At 40.5% G+C, this 16,606-nt stretch overlaps 1 protein-coding gene and 1 pseudogene across 2 annotated transcripts in view; one reads left to right on the forward strand and one right to left on the reverse strand.

Moving 5' to 3' along the window:
- Positions 1-16,606, forward strand: part of IGF2BP3 (insulin like growth factor 2 mRNA binding protein 3) — a 128,131-nt gene that overhangs the window by 48,145 nt on the left and 63,380 nt on the right. The window lies entirely within an intron of this gene.
- On the reverse strand, positions 12,014-12,200 carry LOC109387848 (up-regulated during skeletal muscle growth protein 5 pseudogene; annotated as a pseudogene).

Here is a 16,606-nt window from a genome sequence, read left to right on the forward strand (position 1 = left end):
TTTTTTTTTTTTTAAGCTGAGCCATCCTGCCACCTGTTGAGAGCTCAATGGCAGCTCAGCGCGGGCCAGACTCGAACCGCTGTTGCTCAGAGCTGAAACCTTTGAGCGAGCTCTTAACCAACTGAACCACTCAGCCGGCCCAGCAAAATTTTTAAAAGACAAATACCTGCTACTTGTGCTTTATTTGCTCAGATGGTGGCACTGTAGCGACTGTGTATAAACACAAACTATTTAGCACAACTGATTAGCCAATGTCAACAATTTCCAAAGCATAATGATGATGTCAATGGCGAGAATGTGATACACATGTGGTTGAAGAGGTAAAAGAAAATGTCTTGACTCTTCCAGATGGTGGAACCTGGAAGTTCTTAAAACCTACCTTGGAGGAGAAGGTGGTGCAGGGAAAAGTTGCTCATTTCTTATGTATTTTTAACATAAAAATCAAGAGTAACTAGCTTCGTGTATTTCACGTTGTCTTAAAAAATGACATTTGATGAGTCACTAAACCAGAATCTTCGTCAAAATGCAAATTACGGTAAAAAGTTATTTTTAGTGGTGAGTTAAGGGAAGTTGGTCTGAGTTCTGAAAAAATCATTTATGCTCAGAATATTTTACACAGCATTTATTTTGAAAACAATATTATTGAGTTTAATCTTTGTAGGAGGAGTTGGTTCTTTGGTATATGCTGAATATTTTTCAAGTTATATAATGTATGAAAACTATAGTTTTGTAGATGGAAACAGTGACTTACAATATTAAACTCAATGCATTTTCCTGTTTTAGAATAACATTTGTTTGGGGGTATTTAGTAGCTTGTAGGATGGGTCCCCCAATCAAGTGTTGTGGTATCCAGATTATTGGTTTGATCTCCTTGGGCCATGTTAAATGCAGTTTTCTGTTTGGGAACAATATCTAGTGTAATGTGGCTTTCAATGAAATAGTCAAGTGGTAGCAGCCAATGTAAATAATTATTAGAATAGTAGCTTATCAACTACAGGCAAGTGGAGTTTCCTTTTAATTCATTCATTCCTAGCATTTCTTCAAATTTAGATTGCAGTGGCTTCTCAAGCATTTAGGTTACTGTATTATTGGTGGCTTTTCCAAGTTTTTAGTTTATTGCATTCTGTCTCATTCTGGGTGAAACTGAACTTCATTCATGAGAATAAATCTATATATGCCCTATCTAACTTTTATATTTCATTTTACCCTCTCCATAGTCCTTTGAGGTACGGTGAAGTTGGTGACATTATCTCCATTTTCAGGTGGGCAAATATAAACACACAGGATCCATACTAAGAACACATACTACATTGTCAGAAGTTTGGAACTAGACTTTGAAACTCTTGACTTTTGACCCCTTTAAAATTTTTTAAATGATTGTTTGAAGTAATGATCAACAACAAAATTTACTGAGGGCTTGTCAGGAGTAGGATGAGCTATTGCAATGTTTCCTTTCTTTGAAGACTTGAATGAACACCATCTATTATTTCCCTTTTGAGACGAGTCACTTTGTATAACATTTTATTTGTACACACTGAATGTGCTGGTTGTCTCGTGCCAAATCCTTATCTTAGTGACAATTTTGCACTTAACTAGTCTGGACTCCCTTTATATTGGAGGGATTAGACTTTGAATCCACTGATTTAGAATCAGCGAAAGTAGAATGACTAGACATTGTGTGCCTCCTGATTTGATGCAATAGGGAATACATAGACACAGATGAAATATTGTCTAAGAAAGAGGTTTGATTGTTTTCACTTTCGATTTAATTTTGAGTTTACAAGAAATACGGAAGATAGAAGCGCAACTTAAATGATGCCACGAAAGAACAACTAGCCAAGTCCAGAATATGGAACATTTCACAGGACACATTATACTCTGAAGAGGTTTCCACAGTGTAAGATCCATGTCTACCTCGTGTGTAGTCTGATGTGATTGAGTCAAGGAAGCAGAAGCTGTTTCCTGGGCTAAACGTAGGGGAGTTAGGGGCAGTGGCATGTTCTTTATAACTACAGCACCCTCAAATTGCATCCAGGCTTCAGACATTCATGAGTTGGTCTCTCATTCTTGACATGGAAAGCAAGTAACCAGTATACTAAGAATGAAAGGCTAAAGCTGCAGGCTGGAAGTGGGAGCATAAAATAATTCTTTTTTTCCCTCAGAGCAGAATTACCGTAACGATTTCTTTTGCAGGTCTTTTTGGTGCGTCTCTATGAGCTTGAAGCTATTTTTGGAAGGAAGTGGATCTTCTAGGAAATCTTAAAAGGCTCTTGTGTAAGGCCAAAGGCTTGCCCTAACAGAACATTTTTTTTGAGCGCTTGGCTTGTTAGTTTTGAACCCAGCTCCTAATAACCAGTTTGGAGAACGTTGATTTCTAGGGTCTAGGGACTATTAGAAAGCCCTTGGCTTCCTTCATGGTTAACAGAAGTTTATTCCTTTGTAGTTTGGTGGTGGAAAGTGTCACGTTAATGGTAAGATGTGGTGGGGAGAAGCAGCAGAACTTCCCTGTCAATTAATTCAGGTCAGCCACGTCCAGTCTGGGAGAAGGGCTCAAGCTTTAGAAAGATGCCCACGTTTCAGAAAGTAATGAAATACACACTAAGAAATACTGTGGAAACCTCAGAAAATGGGTATTTTCTAGTGAGCTGAGGCAAGTACTTATAATGGAGAAATTATATGGTTCACCTTATGCTTAGGAGAGTGCTTCATGAGGGTGAGTTGTAGAGGTCAGAAATTTCCAAAAGATTAATAACAGCTTCTTAAGGCTGGTAACATCAAAATGAAATCTGCTGTTTTCTTTCCATGTGTATTCTGAATCCGGTAAAAAAAAAAAAAATCGATTACAGGAGAGCTCTCTGTCTGTATGAGGAAGCAGAAATAGCAGTATCATTAACTAGCAGTATCATCATACTAGGCTCTGGCAGAAGGGAAACCGAAGGAGTTTTTATTTAGAAAAAAATAAGGAAAGTAAGCAAGAAAGTAGTGATGTCATGTGACCTAGTCTTGAGGGGGGCGGGGAAACAAAACAATAGCACAGTTCATATAAAACAGCTCAAAGAGAGCCCTCCTAGTAACCCTTGGACAAATATGTGCTGAGAATTAAAAGACTGTCTTGGAGATTGAGGGGAGGTGGGGTGACTTCCAAGTGAAGAGATTTAGATTTAGGCCAGGGCTGTGGAATCTGTTAGGTGAAGTCCCTGGTAGAGGTTGACATCTTTAAGGAAAGGACGTGTCATTCATCTTCATCTCCCCATGTGCTGATTCCTGTTGGGCACTGTGGTCTGATGATTTTTGGTCCATGATCAATATGTGAATTAATGCCAAAGAGAAATTGGGTGAGACCAAAGCCTTTAAGTATAATTGACAATGGAAAGCTAACAATGTGAGGTACTTGAACTGAATCAAACAGAAAACAACATCTGCATAAACAGTGGTGCTGACATTAACCGTGAGCTGAGCAAGAAGTTGCCAGAAGCATTGATGTTGAATATTAGAAATAGCCCATTTAAAGGTTGTCGTCTGCAGCAGGCATCTTGGAGTTGTAAATAAAGTAATAGCAGATAAACAGTGTTCTGAGGGGAGGGGGTGCTTTCAAACTTTTTTCTTCAAAGGAGATGGTATGACCAAAGCCTGGTGTGACTATAGATAAAGGCAAAGCTATTCAAAGGTGGCACAGAACCTCGCCTTCTGGTTCCCTCTTTGGCCCCGGAGAGCCCCCTGGGAAGCTTTGAAAATCACTGTGACATCAGTGAATTGGAGTATGAACAGCTGTTAGAGGTAGTTGATTTCCACTAAATAATTTTGAAGGAACGTAATAAGCAATTTGAGGGGGCTGTTGACACAGATAGGTGATCTTCACCATGGCCTGACTCTGAGCACTGGCCTATAAATAGCTGATGCTTAGTGAGTGCTTATGTGGAACTGCTTTACAACAGTCCCACGTCCCCACTTTACAGATGAGGCAACTTGCCCGGGGTCAGGCAGCTGGATGGTGGTAGAATTTCTGCTCTTTATCAGATTACTCAAATATTATACAAAAAATATTCCCCCAAAAGGTAAGTTTCTATTTCTTGTAATTATCATCCTTTATTTACTTTCAACATGCCCCTTAAAGTTTGACAGTGAACCCAATAAAAACTGGATCCTCCCCAGGTCTGGAGGAAACGTGGTTATGACTGATGAATGGGCATGGACAGATTCCTGGGGAAAGTTGTTGGAAAACCCTTCCTTTTAGAGAACTCTGATCAATAGAGCTCTTCATGCATGATTGCTCTGGGATGGGCCAGACTTTGCCCCATTAGAAATGATCTGGTGAAGGTGTGCAGGGGAATACCAGCATTTTCTGTGACCTGTACATGAGCGGTGTGTGGGGCATTTACTTCTGCTCCGAGATGCTGCCTCCGTGTGCTTACCACGCCCTTACACGAGGATGCCTGGACTTGGCCCTGAACTTCCATAGTTCTTCTGAGACTTTCATCCCAAAGGTCTCCGTGCCCTTTTGTTATGAAAATAGCAAACATAAACGCAAACAGAGAGGCTAATTATAATGACAGTTTCAGCCATCAGCAGTATAAGTTCAGGCAGTCTTGTTTTGTTTATAACTCCGCCCTCTCCACCCTTTTTCAGACTATTTTGAAGCAAATCCTAGACCTATCACTTCCTTTCAGAAAATATTTCAATTTGTATCTCTATAAGATAATGCCTCTGTAATCGGTTGCTAGGACTGCTGTAAGAAAATAGCACAAAGTGGGTGGCTTAAACAACAGACACTTTTCATCTCATAGTTCTGGAGGCTTGAGGTCTGATATCAAGGTGTTGATGCATTTGGTTCCTTTTGAGGGCTGTGAGGGCAGGATGGTCAAGGCCTCTCTCTTCTGATAGTTCCTTGACACGTGGCAATGTAACTCCAGTCTTCATGTGGCATTCTGTATGTGTGCCTGTGTCTAAATTGCTCCTTTTTGTAAAGACACCAGTTATATTGGATGAGGGCCCATCTGAACAACCTCATTTTAACTTGATTATCTCTGTAAAGATCCACACTCCAGATACTGGGAGTTAACATTTCATCATATGCCTTTTGGGGGGGGGACACACAATTCAATCCATAACAGTCTCTTTTAAAAAGTCACATGTTAAATTAATAGTAACTCTCGAATATCAAATCTAATTATTCATATTTCCTTAATTATCTCAATTTAAAAAAATTTTTGAGTGAGAATCCAAACAAGATCTTTCAAACATTTAATCAATAGGTTTCCCCCACCTCTGCTGTGATTTTGTGTGTGTGTGTGTGTGTGTGTGCGCGCGCGCGCTCACATATTTGTTGAAGTTGGTTTATTCTATAGAATGTTCCACACTCTTAGTTTGATGAACTACATTCATGTGTGATCCCTTAACATGTTCCTCATACCCTTGTGGGACTTGGATTATACTCAAGTTCACTTGGTTTGTTTGGACAAGGTATTGGGTGGTTATGTATTCTTCCATCAGGAGGTACATAATAGAGTGTCTTTCTCTGTGATGTGAAATGCCATTGATCATTGCGTAGATTTCACTGTTGTGCGCTTGCATGGTGGTAATATTCTAATTCTACAATTTCTTCATTTATTAGTTGGAATGCAGTTGTAAAGAGGAACTTGTCCCCATCAGTTATTTGATCACTCTGAGGTAAAGTTTGCAGGAAAAATGCTTGATTCTATTTATTTTTTATCTTATAAATATGGGTGCCTTGGCACCATACAAGGGCCACCAATGAGATTGTTTTTTTTAACCAGTGAGTTTTTATGTGTATAATTATGAGCTTATGAGTTTAAATATATTGGATTTCAAAATTATTGAAATCATTCATATAAATACTCAAATTATTCTAACCCAAGAGGCCCGTGGAACTTCTTCAAGATAATGCCAGTGTCCTTTTGATGCCGTTTCAATTGTTGATGACATCTTTGATTTTTGGTTCAAGAAGTCCCAGATTTATCTTGTATGTTTTCTGTTCCAAGGACTGGAATCAGCCCTTTCTCCAAGGAGCCTGGTTCCTTGGGAAATGGTATTTAGAGACTACAGTGTGATCAAACTTCTCTTGGGACCAAATCCATTGGCCTTTCCTTGGTTGTTCATTTTCTCGGTAACACTTATGCCCTCATTTCTGCTGTCCGTGGTTTTTAGTTATGGCTGTTCTTCTGCGTTTTTCCCTGATGTGAGCTTTTCTATTCCTAAATGTGAACATTTCTGTTATTTATTCTGTTTTTTCTCTCTTGGACATTCCACTCATTTCTACTGTTTTTTTGCTTCCTGCTTGAAAGCAAACATTCTCTTGAATATCCATTGAACTTGAGGTGTCAAAAACTAAATTTCTTTCCCTCTCAAATCATTGTTTTGTTGTCTCTGAATTTTAATATTGCTTAGGTCACGTGGGCTTGACCTTGAGGTCATCCTTGATTCTCTCTTTTTTGCCTTCTGGCCACAGGAAACCAGGTGTACTTAGGTTCCCCCTTTCCCATGCTTCCTTTGATGTTCTTTCCTTACCCATGGCCACCACCCTGCAGAGAATTCAGTCTTAAGTCAACCTTTTTAAGCATCTTAATTACCATGTGTAAATGAAGCAAACAGCATGTAGGCACAAGCATCCTATGAGGGGTGACCGCAGAGGGCTCCTGCTTTGTGTTCTCAAGCTTTAAAACCATCTTTAGAAGTGCCTGAGCACTAATTTTAGGATTCTGTATTAGTGCCAAGATGTTAACTTGCTCTTTTAATATCATAATCTGCAAATGAGTCCTGTAGCTCTTCAAATGAAAACAATTGGTCCTTTCTGTTTTAATTACATTAAACTGTCAACAACCACAAACAGATTGTTTATGGTTGTAAAAAAAAGTTTATTGGTTTCAGTAGTATTTACTTGGAGTCATTAGCACATCCAAGAAGAAATAATTAGTAATAAATCTCTCTGATTTGTATTGCAGGCACAGATTTTTACATGGTATCTCTACTGCTTTTAAGTTCAGATTGGCGATTTGGGACTAAGTCTGATCCCGTGAATAAAGATTGAGGAAAAGAAGTTAACTACTTGGGGGTGGGAAATAAAGTAATCCAAAGTTTATCCAAACTTTAATGTTCCATGGCCCAACAACCAAACAAGTAACTTTTAAAAAGCCTATTTAAAAACCATAATCTTTTTTTCTGCATGGGATGTTTATGTGCTAAACTTGCAGAAGCCCTCAAAACTCATGTAGTTCTCTATGCTAAGTGGTACCCTAAGTGTGAAGAGGTTTCTTTCTTTTTTTTTTGAATGTCGAGGGGGGGGGGATCTGTGTCATTTTTACTGACAACACTTCTGACACCAAATACATGGTGTCTTTTCCAATACCAGTTCACCTCTCCAACACCAACTAGATGTCCTAGAATTCGGTTCAATCCTGACACTAGCTATTGGGTTTAGTGTCAGACTCACAGGTTAAGGGTTCCATTTCACAAACCTGGCCCCTCTCCCCCCAGATGCCAGGTGCAATGGGATGTCTAGGTTAGCTCACATTTCTACTTGACTGACTACAAATTTGGAGGGACCCACAATGCTCTCCCCGCCATAATTCACTAGACTGACTCACAGAACTCAGGGAAGTCCTTCACTTACTATTACCAATTTATTATAAAGGATACAACTTAAAGACATCCAAATGGAAGAGATACTGGGGTAAGGTAGGGTAGGTAGAAAGGGGCACAGAGATTCCATGCCCTCCTAGGCATGCCATGTGGCTCAGCACTAGAGATGTATATAGAATGCTAAAGAGACAGCATTTCACATTCAAGTGTATAGAAACCTTCACTTGTTGCTCTTTTCCTATTGCTTCCTACCTCTGATGTTAATGAACAAAATATTGAGGGTCAACATGGGGAAGGGAGAAGTCCCCAGGCAGGGGTTTAGAACAGTAAAGCAATTGGGAATGGCAGGGCACTGGTAATCCTAGTTCTAATTTTAGCATCAGCAACCAGAAAGCAGGGTTGCCTCGGTACTTGGGGCATTTTTTTCCCTTTGTGTTTTTACATTGCTGAATGGCCTACTTTGTCTTACCCAAAACATAATCTTACTATTTAGAGTTGCTTCCCATGTGGGGGATGAGAAAGGCTATCATTTTCTGTGGTCCTCCCTAGATGTGTAGTATACATGCACTGACATCTTTTCAGGATTCCTCAGTTATCAATCGCTTCTTGTCTAGTAGACAAAAGGACGTGTTCAGTAAGCACTGGCCGAACTGAGAATGTAGTGTGATGCTTTTCAGAACATGACTGTAACCCAGATAGAGATCTCTGTGTTCCTCTTGCTAGATTCGTTCTTGCTCTCGTTGGCACCCCTCCTCCATGGACAAGTATATATGAAAAAGGATTGAAATTGTTTTAATTAGCTTCGTCAGGTTGGTGGTAATGAATTGATGTTTCAGACTGTTTTTTTTAAAAGCAAGGTCTATATTTGATTTGTCCGATTTCCCTTATTGTTGTGCTATCATGTTCCTAGCTTTCATATTCTTCTTTTCTACTCTGCCTTTAAGTTTTAGATCAACTTAATAGCATACATGTGGTGAGCCCTGACCATGGGCAGGACAGTATGCTAAACTCTTTAGATGGATGGTCATTTGTTTCTTCCAGCCAACCCTCCATAGAAGGAGGAAATGGTGTTATCCCCACTTTGGGGAGAGGGAGGGAAAGAGGGAACTGAGAAATGGAGAAACTTGAGGAGGCCTTGCAGCTAACTTTGGGTACCTTACCAAACCAGGCAACCTGACCCTTAAGCTCCCTTTCTTAGCCACTGTTGTATGTAGTTCTGTCATCTCATATGTAAAAATAAGAATGACCTCCAATATCCCCCACAAGTCTGTTTATGACTTTGAGCACCAACTTCATCAATTTTTTATTTAGATATACTATAATTTCTTCCTATAATGAGCACCTAGGTTTTTAAATAGACCTGCATTTTCAATCCTCAGACCTGCACCCTCTTTTAAACAAATATTTTCTAATGTTTCAATTACAGTCTTGAAATTTACAGAAAGTAAACCTTTTACAGATATCATTTAAAATTCAATATAATGTCCTAGTAATATCAGAAAGGAGAAATAAAAGGGAAATAGTTTATAGAAAATACCATTTCAATACATAAATCCCTGGGCATGACCAGAGCTTTGGGTATAATGAAATAATCAAGTCCTTGTACCGTATGTAGAAGAACCATCAGCGAACCAATATTGGTGCTAATATACAGGGATGACCTATGGGCGGCTCAAAGCTGTGTTGTTCTATAGTGGTGATAAGCAGACCAGAATACAATTATACCATGATTTATATGGTGGTTGCAGTTTTGGAAGATAGAGTATGTATTCCAAACTGAGCAGTTGAATGAAAACTGAACACTAAATGCTCAGGTAAATGGGCTTTCTGTGTATGTGACTGTCCAGGGCTTTTCAGAGCTGTGCAGGACGCAGGGCATCTCTGTTGTATGAGACTGTCCTGCACACTTCAGGATGTACGACTTATCTGGCTCCGCCTATCAAGTCAGTGAAGCCCCCCTCTCCCACCCTGAAGGACCCACAGATTTCTAAAACCACTCTCTACTTTTAAGCAATGAAGTTTTCATATGGAGAGTTACTGCTCTAGATCATTCCTTCCCCAATGGCGTGGAAGGTCCAGTTTTACAAAAAATTTCTAATCAAATCGCTGACTTTGTATGAAACGCAAAAATTAGTAGAAAAATGAAATTTTAAAGTCAGCCAAAAAGACAAGCCGATTTTTATTATTAGATTCAGCAGATGTAAAATTCCTGTCAATCTGCTATGAAAATTTCTAAATGCTTAATCTCCACTTCTGAACTTACCTTGTCCCTGTGTGGTCTCTTTATCTCACTCTTTCTTGCCCCAAAGTCACCCAAAATGAATGTATGTTATTGAGAACTTCTTCCTCTTTGAAGATTTTAGTCCTGCTCTCTCTAGCCAAATGCTCCAATGTTTTATTCCCGTCACCTCCTTTGTTGTTCATAAATGTTACCCTTTATAAAACTACTGTGTTATTGAATGATGGAAATAAACCTCACTGCCTTCACTGTCAGGGATGCTTTTTTATTCCATGATGGAAATTTGCAGGATAGTTTAACAGACAGAACTCAGATTCTGTTTGGTTTCTCTTTCGTTTTATATACTTGAAATCCACTGCACTTTCTCCATGCCAATGCACAGGGAAGCTGTGACTTTTCTAACCTTAATTTTAGAAGACTTCAGCTATGTTTTTCATACTGTGAGACTCTTAGTGATTAAATATAATCCCTCTGACAAGGCAGGAAGGGTCCCGGATCATAAAATGTGTCCCTCAGTTCACGTTGGTGGTATGATGGTGGAACCCCTCAGCAAGGGACCTGCAGCTGCTCTCCTGGGGATCTGTGGGGTGGATGCGAACGCTGCTGGAGAGATGAGACGGTTCTGCCACAGTGACTGAATCGTGAATGGGACCTCTTTCCTTTTCCTGCCCTTTGGGTTCCTCTAGATGAGCAGAACCATTATGTGGCTTTCATAGGGACCTTGCCTTCAAACATAGGCTAACGATCTGAGTTTTGATAGCATCTCAATACCTTCCTTTTGCCAGCTGACTCAGTTCACATGTAGTCCTGCTGTGATGCGTATGGTTGGCTTTGGCGTGTGTTTGTTTAAGTACATATGGGATAAACCGAGGCACAGAGTCATTAGGTGGCTTTTGAAGTGGTGCTGAAATGAAATGGAAATGATGCTCGGGCCTTTAGCTATTTCTTAAAAATTTTCGGGGCATGTGAAAAACACAAGTAGGCTGAAGGACGGGATTTTACTGCCTTGCTTCGTGAGGCTGGGTCAGCCTAGTCAGAACGGCTCCCTGCAGCTGTGACATCGGTGTGGCAGAGGTGGTGCTCTCCTGCAAGGAAGCTCTCTGTTGACAGCACTGGCTCTCGGAATGCGTGTCCTGGAGGAGGGGAGCAGGGCAGAGCCATCTGGGGCTCTCTGAGGCCCAAGCCACCTGCTCAGACAGAGCTCACAGACATTTGTTTTTCAACATTTACAGACTTGAGTTGTGTTTGAACTATGTTCCTCTTAGATGGATTTACCTATAGGTGATCAGCGAGAAAAAAAAAGAAATACTTTGAGTGGAGAATTTTTGTCCATCTTATTATTCCTTGATCCTCCATCCTGGGGAAATAGGATATGGGAAATAAAATGTTTCTTCAGTTGGCTCAGCTCCCATGTGCCTCTCATAAATACTGAGAACATGTTTCAAGATCCATACTTTTTTTTTTTATCACTTGTCCCGTAACCACTAGCCAATAACCTGATCTGATGTGAAATAACAATTTGTTCTAATGTTGGAGGCAAAATGGGCTCATCTGGCCTTAGTGGGTGCTATGGACTGAATGTGTCTCCCCAAAATTCATATGTTGAAGCCCTAATCCCTATGTGATGGTGTTTGGAGGTGGGGCTTTTGGGAAGTAAGTAGGTCATGAGAGTAGAGCCCTGTGAAGGGGATTAGTGCCCTTATAAGAGACCAAGAGAGACGGTTGCTCTCTGCCATGTAGGATACAACCAGAAGGCAAGTGTCTGCAAACCGGGAAGAGGGCCCCGGCGCAGAAACTAACCATGCTGATGCCCTGAGCTTGGACTGCTAGCCTCTAGGAACTGTGAGAAATACATTTCTGTTGTTCAAGTGACCCAGCCTGTGATATTTGGACCCCGCCCAAGATGACGAAGACTTGAGGGAAAGTGTAGAGATGTGATACTTTTTAGGGATTTAAAAGTGACTTTTTAAATTCTCTCTTTTGGAAGTTTTCAAACATATAGTGAAAATAGTATCAAGAATGTTCTGTTCTTGTTTTATCTATGTCCCCTAACTTTGTTCTTTTTCTGGACTATTTTTTTTTCCAGGTTCACAATTTATTGTACAAATTGAGTTTCATACGATGATTTTACAGTAGCTTCTCCAGGCATGGGAACTTAACAGATGAGGTACAGATAGTTTAGAATACACATGTTGCTTTCACAGCCAGAGTTTTTTTAGACCTTAACTTGAAGGATGAGATCATCAAAGCAACTCCTCCATGTGTGGCCAGTACACAGTTCATTCTACCTGTGAGAGTATGAGAATTGAAATATTTTTTTAATACCAGTGAAATGGAATCGGGCATCAGTTACTGGACCTGCCATGATTTCAATCTTGCAAAAGGCACAAATTCTGCAGCCTGAGTGCTGCAACCTACAGAGCTGGCCAGAAGTATCCCTGTAAGCTGGATGCTGCCGGTCTCAATCTGGACACATCTGCCTTCCTTTTCTAGACTATTTTAAAGCAATTCAAGGGTGACTGATGGCAGAGACAATTAGTTTTACATGCTAAGGTCAACATAGATGTATTAGTTTCCTATTGTTGATATAAGTCAGAAATTACCAGAAATGTGGAGGCTTAAAACAACAGAAAATTATTCCCTCATAGTTCTAGAAAGTGAGAAGTCAGAAACCAGGCTCAGTGAGCTAAAGTCAAGATGTTGGCAGGGCCGGTTCCTTCTGGAACCACGTATTTGCCTTTTCCAGCATCAAGAGGCTGCCTGCATTCCTTGGCCTGTGGCCTCTTTCTGCATCTTCAGACTGTGTCATTCCAATCTCTGCCTCTGTTGTCACTTGACCTTGTCTCTGATTCCTCTTGTGCCCCTTTTTGTAAGGATCCCTTGATTACATCAGGCCCACTGGGATAACCTCTCCATCTTAAGATCCTTAATCACATCTGCAAAGCCTCTTTTGCCATACGAGGTACTATCCACAGGTTTCCAGGATTAGGAGGTAGATACATTTGGGGCCATTATTCAGACTACCACAGTAGGACCACAGTGTAGTCAGCATTCAAATGTCAGATAAATGGTAGAACCACAGTCTCAAGAGTGGGGACTCTAATCACAGGGAAACACATGAAGATCAAGTCCTTCAAAACCTGGAGGGATTGCTATGCAGAATACAGCCTGTCATTTTGCACAGGGGATGTGGCATTCCTAAAAGATAACAAGAAGGAGGCGTGTGTTAGGGTAAGGCCAGTTCATAACCAGTGTCTTTTGAGACATAAAAGATAGCCGTAGTCCAACATCAGATTCGAGACTTCAAGCAAAGGTGACTCAAACATCCAGCGCCTCTTTCTCATCTGTGTAAAGGAGATTAACAGTATAGTCCTTTCGAGGTCATTATAAGAACCAGCAAATAGCACAAGTGCCTCGCCCCATAGTTTATCGTGAATTAATAAACTTCAAGTGATTTGTCCTTTGGCTGAAATTCTCATTCTTTGTGCTCCATGATGGGGAAGTACTTGACTTCCTCAACCCCATCACTTTCATAGTTTCAGGGCTTTTGCCATACATGTGTTCTCTGCCAAGAATCCATTTGCTCCTTTCTGTTTTTCTTAATTCCTATCAATTACTTGGCCCTCAACTTAGATGTCATTTCTCCCACAAAGCATTCCTTATATTTTTCTGCCATACTTGGATTAGGTGTCTCTTCTATATTTCTCCCATACTTAGCACTATAGTACCACTTAGCACTTTATATTTTAATTGCCTTCTGACTTGTGTTTATTCCCCCACCAGACTCTGAACTTTGGGGACAGGGGCTGTATCATCTCCCATATTGTCATCAACGACCCAGAATAGTGTCTGTTGTGGATTAGCTGCTCAATACTCACACACTGAACATCTCTTGGTTGGAATCTTTTTCAACTCAGTAACAGATTTTTTTTTTTTTAATAGTTTACTGGATTTTTTGGGGGAGATAGTGGGAACGGTAGGTATAAGAAAATGGAATGTAAATTTCTTGTCCTAGGTCATTGAGGTTTACTAAAGAGGAAATAAGTCACAGAAGTCTTTTTAAAATGCTGTTATTTTTGTTATGTTTGTGGGTTTTTTTGTTTGTTTTGTTTTGTTTTTGCAGGGGGACAAATAGAAATCTTGGTATAGCTATGTGGGGCCCTTCACTAGCAGGAGACATGCTGTATTTTAGAAAGGTAATTTTGTAGGTATTTTATCTTGCTTTGGCTACTTGTTTTAATGTTTTAAGTAGCTCAGGTGTTTTGGTTAGATTTTCTAATACTACTTAAAATTCAACTTTCTATTTTGGAGGAATCTCAATTTTTTATGCTTTCTTTTTTTCAAAAAAATTTTTTTTTAAATTGGGGAATTGGGGGAGGGGAACAGCATTGGGAAAACAGGGAAGGGGAACAGACAAGTTACTGTCCTTTTGTTCTTCAGTCTAGTCGTGGAGGATGCTGCTTCACTGGCTCATGTTGGTATCATCATTGTTCTCTTCCCCGGTGAGGCAGATTAGTCGCCGGCCTCTGGACGGCTGCTCACGGCAGCTCTTGGCAGCTCACGCTGGCTGCCAGCCGCTCACGGTAGCTTATGGCAGCCCACTGCAGCTTCACTGCAGCCTATGCCATCGCCGGCGATTCACAGCAGCCCAGCTCCAGGTCGAGCTGTTCACCATCTTAGCTGTAGAGGGCGCAGTGTCATGGCCCTCATGTGGGATCCGAACCAGGGTCCTGCTACTCAGAGCTGGCGTCCCAAGCCAACGTGCCACTCAGCCAGCCCTATGCTTTCTTTTTTAAAAAAATTTTATTGGGGAACAGCCATGGTCATTGGTTACACATTGCTTTCTTGCTAAAGTGGCATAGCTGACTCTTTTAGGGAGGGCGCAGCTCACAGTGACCCATGTGGGGATTGACTCGGCAACCTTGGTGTTATCAACACCATGCTCTAAACAACTGAGCTAACCGGTTATTACCTTATGTTTTCTTTTTTAAAGAAAAACCTCAAACTTTACTTTTGAAGAAATGAGTCACAGAGAAGTCAGAAGCATCACTGAGTAATGCTCTTTGTGGCTGTGGTATTGAGCAGGCTGTGCCCCAAGATGCCGGCCTTGTTAGGATGGATTAATGCTAAGCCCTCGAGTTTACCCACATCATTACCTCCATGCTCTCCTTTCTCAGCAAATCTGATGCCCAGCAACTCTGAGCATGCTCTGTGCACTTCCAATATTCCAATATTGCTGAACACTACTTGAAGTTGCCCAGCTGAACAAACACTTCTGATTTCAAATAACCTTCATCATTTCTTTTCCATAAAAGACATAACCTAATCATGTTAGCTTCTTGCTTAGCTAAACATGGGCAATTCTTTCATCAGACACAGCTTTGTTTCTGTATGCTAGGAATTTTAGTCTGATTTACTGTTTAATTAATGCTTGTTTAATAAGAGGATCTTTGCTCCTATGCCTCTCTGTGCTACTAGAGACAGAGCTTTGGAGTATGTAATAGAGCTTTAGTTGCCTTCCACGGACTGGGTCCAGCTTGGTGTTGTCTCTTAATGAATTGAAGAATCACCTCTACCTTACAGTGTATTTCAGTGTTTTAACTTTTTACTACTAACTTCATACTAATTATTTTAATCCTTAATTTCTTTTGGCTTTATTTTTTCTCTTACGGACATTTAAAAAAAATCTTGTGTTGATTGTCTTTTGTAAGTTGCTTTGTCCTTTTGAGAAGCAGTTGTTTTTTAGTCTTACAGGTGCTCCTGTAGGTAAAAGACCTTGGTGTATGAACTAGATCAGTGGTTCTCTACCTTTAGAAAATGAGACTCTCAGTAACTCTTAATTAGTTTTTAAAAGCAAACAACCCATATATACATAAAAAAAAATTGAGATATACACATAGGTAAGATTCATTGTTTGTTCAGTTTACCAGAAACTCACGAAAGCATGTGGGATTTATGTACCCCTTGCAATAACTATGGCCTGCGAAGGATCCAGTCCATTGATGAAGGATCAATGATGGGAAATCCATGGTACTTGGGTTGCCACGCCTCCTTCTTTCCACACCAGGAGGGACTCTCTCAGGGAGAGCTCTTCACATTGAGCCTAGATGAAGCCTCAGAACCTTTCTTAAACAGGGCCCCAGATTATCACAGCCAATTGTCAGCGGCTGGAATGCGAGAACATTATTTGTCTCCTTGGGCTAGATCGGGGGTCGGCAAACTGCGGCTCGCGAGCCACATGCGGTTCTTTGGGTACGTACATGTGACTCTGAAGTAAAATTGAAAATGAAAATAAAACTATCATAGTTTCATTTATAAAATTTTTAAAGGATATTATTCACATAATAATTTTTAAATTGTTGTGAGGGACAGGCTTGGCTCTTCCATCTCAAAAATTTGCCGACCCTTGGGCTAGATGATCTTTTAAGAGCCTATCTGTTTTGACTTCCATAAAGCTCTACTGCTCCCTTGAGAGTGTCTGCTACCTTATTCACACATATACAAATCCTCCCAACATGTGAAGAGAGCACATTTAGGAGGAACATTGTTTATCTGAGATGCACTTCTCCAGATCCCTCCTCTGTGCCTCCTCTGTTCTACTCCCCTAACCCTTCATGTCTTGTCTCCCTCTGGGGACCCGGTTTCTGAGTCCCTGAGAGCAGGGCTCAGAGCTGACTATAGTATTCTAGATGCTATTGTGGTATAGGGCCTTTCTTCTCCTTGACAGTTGCTGACATTTGTTCACCAAAGGAAAGATTACGTGCCCATGTT

This window comes from Hipposideros armiger, unplaced genomic scaffold, assembly GCF_001890085.2.
Source record: "Hipposideros armiger isolate ML-2016 unplaced genomic scaffold, ASM189008v1 scaffold_171, whole genome shotgun sequence".
NCBI lineage: Eukaryota > Metazoa > Chordata > Mammalia > Chiroptera > Hipposideridae > Hipposideros > Hipposideros armiger.